We start from the raw sequence: 14,188 nt of genomic DNA on the forward strand, positions 1-14,188 counted from the left end.
CCCGCGCCCCACCTTACTGCAGCTGCCGCGCGCCGCTCCCCTCGCTCGCCCGCGTCGTGGCCTGGCGCTCACCATCGCGTCCTCCCCCGCTTGCACTGCCTACTGGTGCCGCTTCGCCCGCGCCCTCACCGCCCCGCCGCTTGCCACGCGCGTGCCCCGCGCCTACCGTGGCCTTTTTTCCCTCGCCGCGCTCCACCCCTGGCCTCCTCCTCCTCCTGCTGCTGCTGCTGCTGCTGCCTGGCATCGCTGCTGACCGCGCCCGCCTCGTCCCGTAGTCGTCGTTGTCGGCCGCGCCATCTCGCCTCCCCCTGCTGCTCGTTGTTGCCCCGCGCGCCGCCGCAGCTCGTCACCGTTGCTGCGGCTGCTACCACCCACCGTCACCCACTCGTCCCGCTCACCCTCGCGCTGCTCGCCCGTGGCATCCTCGCTGGCCGCCATCCCAGCCCGCTTTTTCGGCCGACTGTGGCCGCACCATCGTGGCCACCGGCGCCCGCAGCGCCGAACCGGGTGCTCCCCCACTGACCAGCGCCTGTTCGGGCCACACCCGTTAGCCCCGCGCCCGATAGGCCCCCTATGCCTATGACACGAGGGCCCCACGGCCCAAGAACGTTTAATAAAAAAGAATTTAAAATAATAATAAAAAATTAAAGAATTAATTAAACTAATCAATTAACTAAACTAATTAAACTTGTTTAGTTAGTCTTAGTCAATAAAAGTGGGACCCACATGTCAGTTTGACTTAGTCAACTGACTATTCTGGATAATGAATTAAAATAATTAAATAAATGCTAAAAATGATTTAAATCTTTTAAAATCAATATAAAATAAACCGTATCTTGGATGGAAAAACTTTGTACGTGAAAGTTGCTCAGAAGGACGAGACGAATCTGGATACGCAGCCCGTTCATCCGCCACACATCCCTAGCATAGCGAACACGCAACTTTTCCCCTCCGGTTCATTTGTCCGAAAACGCGAAACATCGGGGATATTTTCCCGGTTGTTTTTCCCCTTCACCGGTATCACCACCTACCGCGTTAGGGCGCACCTAGCACCGTTAATTGTCATGTCATGCATCGATATGCATCTGTTTGCATTGTATTCATTGTTTCTTCCCCCTCTTCTCTCTGGTAGACTATGAGACTGACGCCGCTGCTGGTGCCCTGGCTGACTATGTTGTTGACGACCCCTACTTGCCAGAGCAACCAGGCAAGCCCCCCCCCCCTTGATCACCAGATATCGCCTATTTCTTATCTCTACTGCTTGCATTAGAGTAGTGTAGCATGTTACTGCTTCCGTTAATCCTATTCTGATGCATAGCATGTCCTTGCTACTACTGTTGTTACCTTTACCTGCAATCCTAAATGCTTAGTATAGGTTGCTAGTATTCCATTTGTGGCCCTACATTCTTGTCCGTCTGTCATGCTATACTATCAGGCCATGATCACTCGGGAGGTGATCACGGGTATATATTTATACATAATATATGATGGTTGTGGTGACTAAAGTCGGGTTGGCTCGTAGAGTACCCGCGAGTGATTTACGGATTGGGTCCGAAAGGACGTTTGTCCTAACGGCCCTCTGAGTGAACCCTTGTGGCGGAGCGACAGGGTAGGTTGAGACCACCTAGGAGAGAGGTGGGCCTGGCCTTTGTCGGCGTCCACGGTTAATTCAATTAGCACGCTTAACGAGATCTTGGTATTTGATTTAAGTCTGGCCATTGGCCTATACGCACTAACCAACTGCGTGGGAACAATTATGGGCACTCGACGTCGTGGTATCAGCCAAGCCTTCTTGATGTCAGTGACTGGGCGGCACGCGCTGGGTTGGACTGGAACGCCTGCTCTTGTATAAGGGAGGCTAGGTCTGCTCACCGACCGCGTTCGCAACTTGCAGGTGTGCAATGGGCGATGGGCCCAGACCCATGCGCCATAGGATTTAGACCAGCGTGCTGACCTCTCTGTTGTGCCTAGGTAGGGCTGCGACGTGTTGATCTTCCGAGGCCGGGCATGACCCAGGAAAGTGTGTCCGGGGATCGAGCGTGTTGAGAGATGTGGTGCACCCATGCAGGGAAGTTTATCTATTCGAATAGTCGTGTCCCTCGGTAAAAGGACAACCCGGGGTTGTACCTTGACCTTATGACAACTAGAACCGGATACTTAATAAAACACACCCTTCCAAGTTCCAGATACACCCCGGTGATCGCTCTCTAACAGGACGACGAGGGGAGGATCGCCGGGTAGGATTATGCTATGCGATGATACTTGGTGAACTTACCATCTACTCTCTTCTACATGCTGCAAGATGGAGGTTGCCAGAAGCATAGTCTTTGATAGGACTAGCTATCCCCCTCTTATTCCGGCATTCTGCAGTTCAGTCCACATATGCTACCCATTTTTCATTTGATATCAACGCATACATATGTAGTGTAGCTTCTTGCTTGCGAGTACTTTGGATGAGTACTCACGATTGCTTTGCTCCCCCTTTTCCCCCTTCTATACCCGATTGTTGCGACCAGACGATGGAGTCCAGGAGCCAGACGCCACCGTCGATGACGACTCCTACTACACTGGAGGTGCCTAGTACTACGTGCAGGCCGCTGACGACGACCAGGAGTAGTTTAGGAGGATCCCAGGCAGGAGCCTGCGCCTCTTTCGATATGTATCCCAGTTTGTGCTAGCCTTTTTAAGGCAAACTTGTTTACCTATGTATGTACTCAAATATTGTTGTTTCTGCTGACTCGTCTATGATCGAGCTCTTGTATTCGAGCCCTCGAGGCCACTGGCTTGTAATATGATTCTTGTATGACTTATTTTATTAGTAGAGTTGTGTTGTGATACCTTCCCATGAGTCCCTGATCTTGATCGTACACGTTTGCGTGTATGATTAATATACGGTCAAATTGGGGACGTCACATGAAAGCTGGACAGGAGCACTTTTGCTCTTTGGCGGAGCGATTCCGCCGGAGATACTTCCCTCCAGGAGAGGGAAATCGAAGCCATCATCATCACCAACTCTTCTCTCATCATGGGAGGACTCATCTCCATCAACATCTTTATCAGCATCATTTCATCACCCAACTCTAGTTCATCTTTTGTATCCAATCTTTGTCTCAAACCTCAGATTGGTACATGTGAGTTGCTAATAGTATTGATTACACCTTGTGACCACTAGTGTCGCCGAAATGCACACCATATGAGGAGATAGAACACCAATACACCGAAATTCAGGCTAGTGTCATAGCCTCGAATCCGTTGTGAGCCAAAAACTGAACACGTAGAACAGACATTTGACGATATGGCGTGTCGGCCGAGACGTTCCCGACTCCGTCCGGGATCCCGATCTGACGCATACAGGTGTCATTCCCGGGGAAGAACACCAAACCGCCGTCATCAAGCCATCCTGCTCTCTCGCTTGGCACTTGTGCCAGTTCTATTTTTTTGAACCAACTCATCGTCTTTCCTCAGGTCTGCACATTTTAGCTCCTGCCACATCACGCGCCTTGCTATCTAGCCGTGCCTGGCTGCCGAGCCACTAGGCTGCTACAGCCACCACTTGGGAAGGTATCACAGAGAGCGTGAACAAGGTGTGACTATGTATTGCTTTAGCTTAGCTCGCCTATAGGGAGCCGGAAGTGGACCGGCCCAGTAGCCATGTTGGTTAGTCACTGAAAGTCATGCAAGTTCTTTTTACTTTTGTTTATATTTCAAAAATATTAAATACATATATATTACAAAAAGTAATTTAGTTATTTTTTAAAGTGTTCATCTCATGTTTAAGTGTAATAAAATGTTTGACTTTTATAAAATATTTGTACCATTCAAAATAAATTATATACATTTGAAAAAAAACACGTGTGTCAAAAAATTGTATGTGATCATTTTAGAAAACGTTCTACAATGTTAAACAAATTGTTCGTGTATTTCAAAAAACATTTGATTCATTCAAAGAAATGTACGTTAGATTTTAAAAAAGTTCACACATCTCAAAAAATATGATTGTGTCTTTTTTTTATAGAATTATAGTAAAATTCTTAGAGTTTTAGAAAGAAAACATATCATTCAAAATGTTTCAACGTGTATTTAAAAACTTTTTAACATGTATTCACAAAATTTCAAAACTTGATTTCGAAAGGATCTTAATCAGGGATTTCGATTATTTTAATAGGTGTATAAAAATGTATTAGACGTACAGGGAAAATATACAATGTGCATGGAAAAAAGTAGATATCAAAAATATATATGGAAAAAATGTTAATCTAGTATTTGAAAATTGTTAAGCATATTTAAAAAAAAATCAACGTATATAAAATGTAAACTTTTTATGAAGAAAATTAGCATGTGTTGCAAAAAAGAAACGAAAAAAAAAGAAAACAAAGAAAACCGATAAAAATCATAGAACAAACAGAGAAAATAGAAGAAAATAAAACGAAAACCATAGTAAACTCGAAGAAAACCGATGCATAACAGTGAAAAACTTACAAAAGACCACCACACACAAAAAATCGTGTCGCATTTGGCGAGAAATAGATCTTACAGAATGAAGGCACTTTCTCGCCTACAACACTCTTTTGTGAACCGGCGCACTAAGATTATATTTCTTTTGACTTTTCCAGTGATAGTTTTTGTTATTTTCCATTTTTATTTGTATTTTAAAATTCTGATTTTTTCTCAATTTTATGGTTTTTCCTAAACATTTAGCTTTCCAATTTTATTGTAAAACAATTATGAACATTTGTAAAAAAAAAATATTCATGGATTCCAAAATTATTCACGAATTCAAATAATTTTCAGGAATTCGAAAAAAAAGTTGTCGTGGATCTAAAAGCTGTTGATGAATTCAAAAAATGTTCATGGATTAAGAAAAGTTTAACGTGTTTGAAATAATATTCCAAACTTCTAAAAAATGTTCATGAAGTACAACATGTGAATTAACTTTGAAAAATCTTGAAGAATCTAAAACATGTTTTTTTACTAGCCATGTGTAGATGAATGATCTGCGAGAGGGTAATGGTGTTTATTAGTTGGGTTTGATCTCTTTGAGAGAGTATGTTTAGTGAAAGAAAGAATAAAAAATCATTGTTACATCAAAATCACTAAGGATAAAAAGTTAGTATTCTCGGTACCGAGCTAGAGATAAAGTGAATGTGTTTTCAACATTATGTCATTTTTTCAAGTCCGCGGGCATTTGAGGGATCGAATTTGCCAAGTTTCGCTGTAGCTGCTGCAACGGATAACCGTTCCATTGCTTTATTATGGCCAAATATTTGACACGCTCTACAAAAGGAATTTTGACGGCACACTTCGTGGGAATTTCAAAGGGAACCAGTTCATTTCCTTGCACGAACAAGAAGAAGCTAGCTGCTCCCGGCCAGCGCAAGGAAGTTGTCCGCGAACGCCTCCATCAAGGGCCGGCGAAGCGCCACGGACACCTGCACGGCGCCGGCCTCCCTCGCTCCGAGCAGCGTCACCAGCTCCGCCGCGAACATGGAGACGAGCTCCACGCGGCTCGGGGCGCCCCACCCGAAGTCCGTCTCGTACGCCATGAACCGGTGCGACGACGCTACCGAGGTCAGCCGCTCCCTGGGGACGCCGCGGACGACATCCAGCACGCGGTCCATCCGGATGCAGATTTTGTGAGCTTATGCACCCGGGCCTCACTATCCTAACCCTCCAATGTTGCTTTGAGATCTGTGCTACACAACTACCTTATTACATGGAATTTTCTCTTTTTTGTTCCTCTCATATAAAACATGTCTTGAACTTCAAACTTTGCAGTACAACATAACTTTGTAACTAGAATGTGAGATAAAACTTTTAGATTTTTTTGTCCGACATAAATATGAAAAATAAGATTTTTTAATCAAATAAATCTCATTTTGTATATTTATGTTGGACCAAAAAATCTGTAAGTTTTATCCTACATTCTACATAGAAAGCTTTGTTGTGCTGCAAAGTCGAAGTACAAAATACATGTTCTATATGAGAGAAACAAAAAAGAGAAAATTATTTGCACGAATTGTGATGCAGGAATGAATGGTTGGATAAGGAGTAGCCGGGTGCATAGGCTCTAAAACATGTTTTCGCGGTCCATCCCCTCCAGCGGGTCCGGGCTCCGCTCCAGGTCCTCGCGGACGCGCTCCCGGATGGCCGCCGCCGCGCGCGCCACCCCGCCCTCGCGGCACAGCTCGCCCACGTTGGCCCGCGCGAAGCACGGTCCCTCGCCCGGCGGCGGACGCAGCCGGCGCCGGCAGTCCGCGGCGACCATGAAGTGGGCGTCGTCCGCGTGGTCCATGGACTTGGCGCGGACCAGGGACGCCCACACGACGGACGAGATGGCGACGTAGGTGCTCGCCGGCGGCTGGGCAGCTCGGCTTTGCGGAACGCACCGCTGCTTCAGGGATCGGATCTGGTCGGCGGTGAGCACGAAGGTCCTTCGGGTCTGCGGCGCCGTGTCCACCGTGGAGGATGTACTCGACGGCGACCTCAGCTGCGCCAGCCATTAAATTGTTCGTTCGTGCATGCGAATTGAATTGAATGAATTGGGACGGAGGAGGAAAACGAATCGTACGATAGTCGAGTGTGGTTTGGTTACCAACCAGAGGCAGCGCCGGCGCGAAGAAGCGCAAGAAAGTTCGGGACAGCTCCGCGGCGATGGGGTGCTGCAGGATCGGAGACCGGTCAAACGTGGGCGGCGGCACGAGCCTCCCTAGCGCGGCGGCGCCCTCCCGCGACGCCGTCGACCACGCGCGCATGAACTGCCACACCGCCTGACCGTCGGCGACCGCGTGCAGGATGGTTACCCCTACTGCCACGGCGCCGTGGACCGCCGCCGGCCTGGTGACCTGCACGGCGAGAACGCGAGCGGGCAGCTGCGTCACGTCCAGGTCCGGGACAAGCTGCGAGAACGCCTCGGTGTCGTGCTCCTCGTCGCGGGACAGGCGGCGCATGTCGTCGGCGCTGCCCAAGTACTCGGCCTCAACGAACCTGACGCCGGAGGAGACCGCGGCCGGGGAGCAGTCGACGACGACGGCGCCGGAGGAGGGGCGGAAGGCCAGCTCGCCGGCCAGCGGGAAGAAGACGGCGAGGGTGTCGGCGAGAGAGGACCTGAGGGCGCCGACGACGGACGGGAACGGCGGAGGCCGGGGCCGTCGAAGAAGAAGAGCCGCTGGATCGGTATCTTGGCGACCTGCGCGATGTCGAAGAAGGCGAGCTCGAGGTCGTCGGCGGCAGCGGCACGGGCAGGGTGGACATGGGTGACATTGACAACTCGCACGCGGGAGCTCATGGCGAAATAACAATCAACAGAAAGGTTGGCGATGGAGTGCAAGTGCGCTGCGGCCCCTACACCATTTGAATTAGTTTTGTTCGCCTGAATCTTCGGGCCATTGGTGGTTGGTGTGTGACCTCCACTCCACTCACTGACTACGAACGTCCTCCAGTATACGAATATCATGCTGCAGCAGTATGATCTGATGTGTCTTTTTGAAATAACAAATCACGTCCGTCAGCTATTCGTAAGTCGTAACCTTAGTTAAATATTTGAAGATCGTATGGATCCTATCACATGACGACTCAAAAATATCACATGTGACATACATGGCATTATTTTTTAGGTGTTAACTAAGTCTAAGTCAAGTGACATATTCTCCACAAGGAAAAAAGTCAAGTGACATAATATGTAAGAAAGAAAAAATTGCATAGATCTCCATGTAAGATCTTGCGAATATAGAATCGATTGAGAAGTCTCAATCGACTGAGACTTAGCAATCCCATTATCTTTTGCACATGCTAAGCACGTATGGTTACTGTATGAGTACATGACTGAGACTGAGACTTACCATGCCTCGACCACATAATCAAAAAATTTGACTAGTATTCATCACATCTCTGTTATTTAGGACCTGAATATCTGGGAAATGTCAGATTTGCAAGGTTCCCAGATAGAACGAATCGATTTCCGGGGAGGCCTGGGAAACAATCGAATCATTTGACTTTGTCTTTTCAATTTCTGGTATCCACAATTTTTATTTACTTTTGTGGAGCCTAGAAATTAACATATTTTTCTACTTAAAAAATGTAGATATATGAACATACATGTGTAAGATAATTGGATTTAGGATCACGCGTAGGGAAAGTGATTTCTAATCTCAAGGGAGGAGAAGAAACTTGTGTTTGCATGGGAGTGAAGCAATCCAAAAACTGATCATAGTTATGAACAAAACTCTGTACGTCCAGCGACACCGATCAGGATTCTTGGGCTAATGAGACACCCAGGTTTGTTGACGACAGCTTGTTCAACTACGTTGCATATTTTTCGCAACAAATAAAAAACATTGCATGGGACTAAAAAAAGATCTGGTTGCTGTAAGAAAGACTTTCACGTTCGATGATATACATCCCATTAAGATCGTCTACTATAAGAGCTTGAAGTGTATGGCATCCAAGTAATTAAGAAATAGCCCTAGGATGTACTTGCTTCAGTGGTCAGGATTCAGGCGCTAGTGGCCAAGTTCGTTCATCTTCAGAGATTGAAAGTTTGTTCACCTTCAGAGATGAAAAGTTTGTTCATGTAGTACATTTTCACCCAGATAAAAGATCAAGTTGCACATCCGAATACATCCCATTAAGATTTTTAGACCATTCACAAGATCTGAAGCATACAACATCATACTAATTAAAAATTCACGACCAGATGGTACATACCATAGCACTAGGATAAGGATAACCAGAACCAGGCCGGTTGATCATCATACTACTAACTAATTACTTAAGTCACACAATAACAAATCACTAGGATAGAGATGGGCAACGCCCAGACTGGGTTGGTTGATCACAAAGCTTCAGCAGAGCAAGTTAGGCATACATATGAGAGTCTGCACACCCCTCTGTTCATAAAGCTTCAGTAGAGCAAACCCTGCTAGATTGATCACACAGGTTCAGCAGCGAAAAACCATGTCGGGCGCCACTGGCCGGCATCATGTGCCGGTGCTCCGTCTGAGACATCAATGGCGTGATCCTCTCATTTCGCATGTTGTATACACCACAGTCGCGAAACGGACTAGAAAAATACTTTGGATGGGGATAGTCACAAATGAAGTAGATGCAATCTTCTTCGGATCCGCTGCATGCTCTAGCAAGCATGGACTTGGAGCTATGCTGGCCAATAAACAGAGCATGGCCACCCAACTCTCTGATCCTTCTCCATCGGCAAGGGTTGGAGTGCAAGTCTGCCTCGAGGACAACAAACCCACCAGTCTGCATATTTTCAAACACATCATTCCTAGAGAGAGGGCCTACTCGATGAATAAATTGTCTAACCATCAACAGTCTACCACCACATTCAACTAGATATAGCCTGTATGTACACACTTCCTCTCTGGAAATGCATTCTGGTCCTCCACGACAATCACCGAAAGATTCAATTACGCATTTGATCTTTGGCTTACTACCAAGGTTGTTGCGGAACTTAAGGATGAAGAGCTTGCCAAAGACAGACACCGCATACAACTTTCCATCAAAGAACGCAACATCAAATAGGTGCTGCAATGGCTTCCTATTGCCCTGTACCAAGTAAGTGGCAATCGGTGGCTGGCTAATGCAAAGTGTACCATTGCCACCATCCTTGATCAATGCCGCAATGAGGGAATCAGGTGATATGTCCAGGGGCGAGGGTGTGACCAACTTGTACAAAAGTTGCTTAGGATCAGATTCATAGTGCGCCTCACGCTGCCAAACTGTGACCAGATCAGGAAGCTCGAACGTGGTCTTGGAGAAAGGGTTCATCAACGTGCATGTCTCATCACTGCTCATGAGGAATAACCAGTTGTCGATGGAGCCACCGCAACTAGCACCATCTGGTATAGGCATGCGGTGAACCTCACCTCCTGGGATGGTGAAGAAGGTACCATCAGGAAGGGTGAGCCACGGGAACGGGACGGGAAGCTGTTGCAGCTGACCATTAGAGCGCCATGGGTGACAGACTGCTCTCAGACGACCACGGTCAGCTAGCGAAGGGAGGCGCTTGAGGACAAGGCCCAGGAGTTCCGGCGGAAGATCTGACCAAGGTCCATACCGCGCAGCCTCCATCGTGCAAAGTCTAGAAGAGAAGAAATAGGATTCATGGTTAAACAGAGTAAAAGCTGCAACTAGAGATGCTTACTGTACAATTATAAGACCAAAGGCCATCAGCTCAATTTTATGAAAAAGGCTGAAGTTCTAAGCATAATGAAAATACGAAGATGCGGTAGAAAACATCAATCCACCAGAGAGAAAGGAAGTAGTAAAACTAAATTCGCCATACCACCTAACCTGGCACTACATATGGATTCTTCTTGCAATTTGTAACAACAGCTGCAGAAAGTAGTAGACGCAACTAAGCTTAAACAGTACGGAGAGCATGTTTTTACAGAGAATCAGGTGCATCACTAATAAACTAGCAGGAAAGAAGGAACTTTTGTTTGCCGTCCTCTGGCTTGAGACACCAACAGGAGCAGAGTATGACGAGCTGTAAAAGAAATGTGTGCTTGCAACTGCCCAGCATCAGTGACCACACAGACCACTTCCATTTCTGTTTAGATGAAAAGGGCTGATGGAAAAGTACTGGACATTTGTTGTTTGTAATTGTATACCAGATCGAAATTAACCCCATTGCCATGCTCAGATGAACTTTTTTTTTCGAGAATACGCAAAGCTTGCGTATCATTTTATTGATAGAAGTTAGAATGAGTACAACAGATGATACAGCACATGACACGGACGCAAGGGCGTGAACATGGTGCCCGAAAGAGAGAGACAAAGGAAACACGACCCAAACAAAAAAAAACACAGCTACACTCGCCGCCCTGAGAAGCAGCTCAGACCAACAACTAGACAACCAACTTCTCCAAATCTAGAACCGAGGACGCCGCGAGCATACAAGACAACGCCTTCGTGAAGGAGAACGACGCCGAGACGCCGTCGCCGTCCGATCCGGATAACCAGAACCTAGGGTTTCCTCGATGCTCGAAAAGGGACACAGATAACGGCCATGCACTAGTAGAAAACAGACCATTAGCACCGGTTCGTAAGGGCCTTTAGTGCCGGTTCCAGTTTCGGCACTAAAGCCCCCCCCCCCCCTTTAGTACCGGTTCAGCACGAACCGGTGCTAAAGGGGTACCACGTGGCACGAGCCAGCTCCGGGGGCCGGGAGCCCTTTAGTACCGGTTGGTAACACCAACCGGTACTAAATGGTTGTGGGTTTTTGTTTTATTTTGTATTTTTCAATTAAATTTGTGTTATCAATTTAATTTAGGATTGTTTTACGTTATAATGAGTTGTAGTCGTCATCATCATCATCATCGCATATTAATAAATAAATAAACTCTAGCTAGCTAAAAATCATCGTAGTCGTCTAATTACCACTATTTAATCATCATAGTCATTATCACTAGCTATGTAATCATCATCAACGTTGGCTAGCTTAAAGAGGAAACATTCACTTTGTAACAGAAGCAAAGAGATATCATCAAGTTCAACATATCACCAACATCGAAGTTCAGGACACGGATCCATGAGACAAGTACTAATTAAGAGCATGAAGTAGTAGCTACTGATCCTGCTGCTCCCTCTCAGGTAGAATAGCATAGAACATGTATAGCTCTCTTGATTCATCATACTGGAGCATGCAGATGAATCTGTCTCTTAATCTTGGGTTGCGCTTCTCCTTACTGCCCCCTAGTACTTCTCTGCGATCGTTAACAATTTTGCTCCAATCTTTCACTATTAAGCATTCTTCGCTTTCAGAAATCCTGAGTGCACTCATGTGCAATGTAGGAAATCTTGGTCGTAAGCTAACCATTGACATGCGACATTTTGTCTCGATCCACTGAGGCACAACTGTCATCGGAAGTCCCTGTTGAACAACATCGTATAGTAATTAATATACTAAGCAATGAAAGTTTTAGCTTCAAAAATAATGTATACAAAAGATGCACTAATTAAGGACAAATATTTAAAATCTTACCATCTTTTGATTATAGATGTGACGTAGTTCAATACGTTCACCATTGGTCGCACGTTTTGAGTACTAACATTTCTAAGTTTAGGAAAAAAATTGTCTTGACAGTATTAAGATCCTCAAGCCATGAAACATAATGACTTATCTCCTCGCAGTTTAGTTGAGCCCCGGGGCAGTAGTAGGTCCTGTCTACCAAGCGCCGGACATGTTTGCTTGAACCGAAATAAGCTGACAATACAAATTAGTTGTCAACTATTTTTGAATAAACTGTATGAAAGACATAAACATATGCATGCATGGTTGAGAAAAACTCACCAAATGGTAGAACTGGAGGCATTTGCACATCGATCCAGATGTCTATATTACCTTCAATATCATCTTCCGGACGAATATCAAAGATGATAACCATATCAGGCTCAAATGCATAAGCCTTGCATAGTGCTTGCCAAGTTTTGCATTCAAAATGGGTGTATGTGTCTCCATTATATAATTTGACGTTGAAAGTATACCCATGCTCCGTCTTTAAGTAAACTCTCTTTACCTCCATATCATCTATAGCACTAAAACCTATCTTATTCAAGACAAAAATTCTTGCATGGCAGGGGATGCGCTAGTAGAATAGTGAAAATTTAAAATTATAAGTTGAAGCAAATGAAGCATAAGTTGTGCATTCAAATAATAATTGACAAAGTGACTTACTGTATCAACTTCAAATGTCTCATCCAGCTTGATGCTGAAGCGCCTACCATCAACAAGGAAATTTTGGTCGCACAGGCCGCGCTGGTCTTCACAGTGTTCGCACATAATAAAATCTTTTTCGTCGTCAGATGACATTTCCTATGTTCATATAGGTGAAACATTAAACACCTATATCTAGCTAAATATATATTCATCTAAGATTTGACATTAATATATCTAACTATATATTCAATTGACATTACTATATATTTAACTTTTCTATCTAATTCATCTAACATTCGACATTAATCTAACATTTATATAAACTCAAAATATATAAAAAATTAAATAAACAGAAAAAATCATTAACAAATAATATTTTAATTAGATCATCAAATCTTATATACCTAAATTTTCTTACTAAAAATAAACTAGTTATATTAATTATTCAACTAGTTCTAATCTCATATACCTAAATTTTCTTACTAAAAATAAACTAGTTATATTAATTATTCAACTAGTTCTAATCTCATATACCTAAATTTTCTTACTAAAAATAAACTAGTTATATTAATTATTCAACTAGTTCTAATCTCTAGTTCGACAATTTTTCTATCTAGCTAGCTAATTCATCTAACATTCGACATTAATCTAACATTCGATCATCTAATTAACTTTTCTAAAAAACAGAAAATAAGTAAAAAAATGTGTGTGTGTGTATGTGTGTGTGTATATATATGTATATATGTGTGTATGTACGTATGTGTGTATGTGTGTGTATGCGTGTGTGTGTGGTATATGTGTGTGTGTGCGGCCCTACGCCGCCGCCCCGTACGTACGAGCGGGGGCGCCGGCGTACGGGGCGGGGGCGCCGGTGTGTGTGTGTATGTGTGTGTGTATGTATGTGTGTGTATGTATGTGTGTGCGCGGGAGCGAGAGAGAGACGTACGGCCGCGACGATGACGACGGACGGCGGCGACGTTAGGGGTGGCAGCGCGAGACGACGACGACGACGGGCGGCGGCGGGGACAGCGACGATGACGACGGACGACGGTACGGGCGACGGGCAGCGACGACGGGATCGAGCGGCGCGCGCCGCGGAGGTTGGAGACGAAGTGGGGAGATGAAACTGAAATTTTGTAAGTGCTATATATATAGGATGGGCCTTTAGTACCGGTTGGTGGCTCCAACCGGTACTAAAGGCCTATTTTCGCCAGGCCAAGCGGCGGGAAACCAAGGCTTTTAGTACCGGTTGGAGCCACCAACCGGTACTAAAGGGGTGGCATTTAGTACCGGTTGGAGCCACCAACCGGTACTAAAGGGGTGTGCGCTGCCAGGCGAGGGGTGCAGAAGTTTAGTCCCACCTCGCTAGCCGAAGGACGCTCACACCTGCTTATAAGGCCCGCCGTCGCTGCTGTCTCGAGCTCCTCTCTAAAGCAGGCCTTCTGGGCCTACCTCTGCTACTCTGCCCTGTGGGGCCTATTGGGCTTGCGGGCCTGCATCCTGGCCCAACAA

General features: G+C 45.6%; 1 pseudogene; it reads right to left on the minus strand.

The window, feature by feature from the left end:
- Positions 1-5,207: 5,207 nt before the first annotated feature.
- LOC119333083 lies at positions 5,208-7,326 on the minus strand (annotated as a pseudogene).
- Positions 7,327-14,188: the final 6,862 nt, after the last annotated feature.

This window comes from Triticum dicoccoides, chromosome 7A (assembly GCF_002162155.2).
Source record: "Triticum dicoccoides isolate Atlit2015 ecotype Zavitan chromosome 7A, WEW_v2.0, whole genome shotgun sequence".
Taxonomy (NCBI): Eukaryota; Viridiplantae; Streptophyta; class Magnoliopsida; order Poales; family Poaceae; genus Triticum; species Triticum dicoccoides.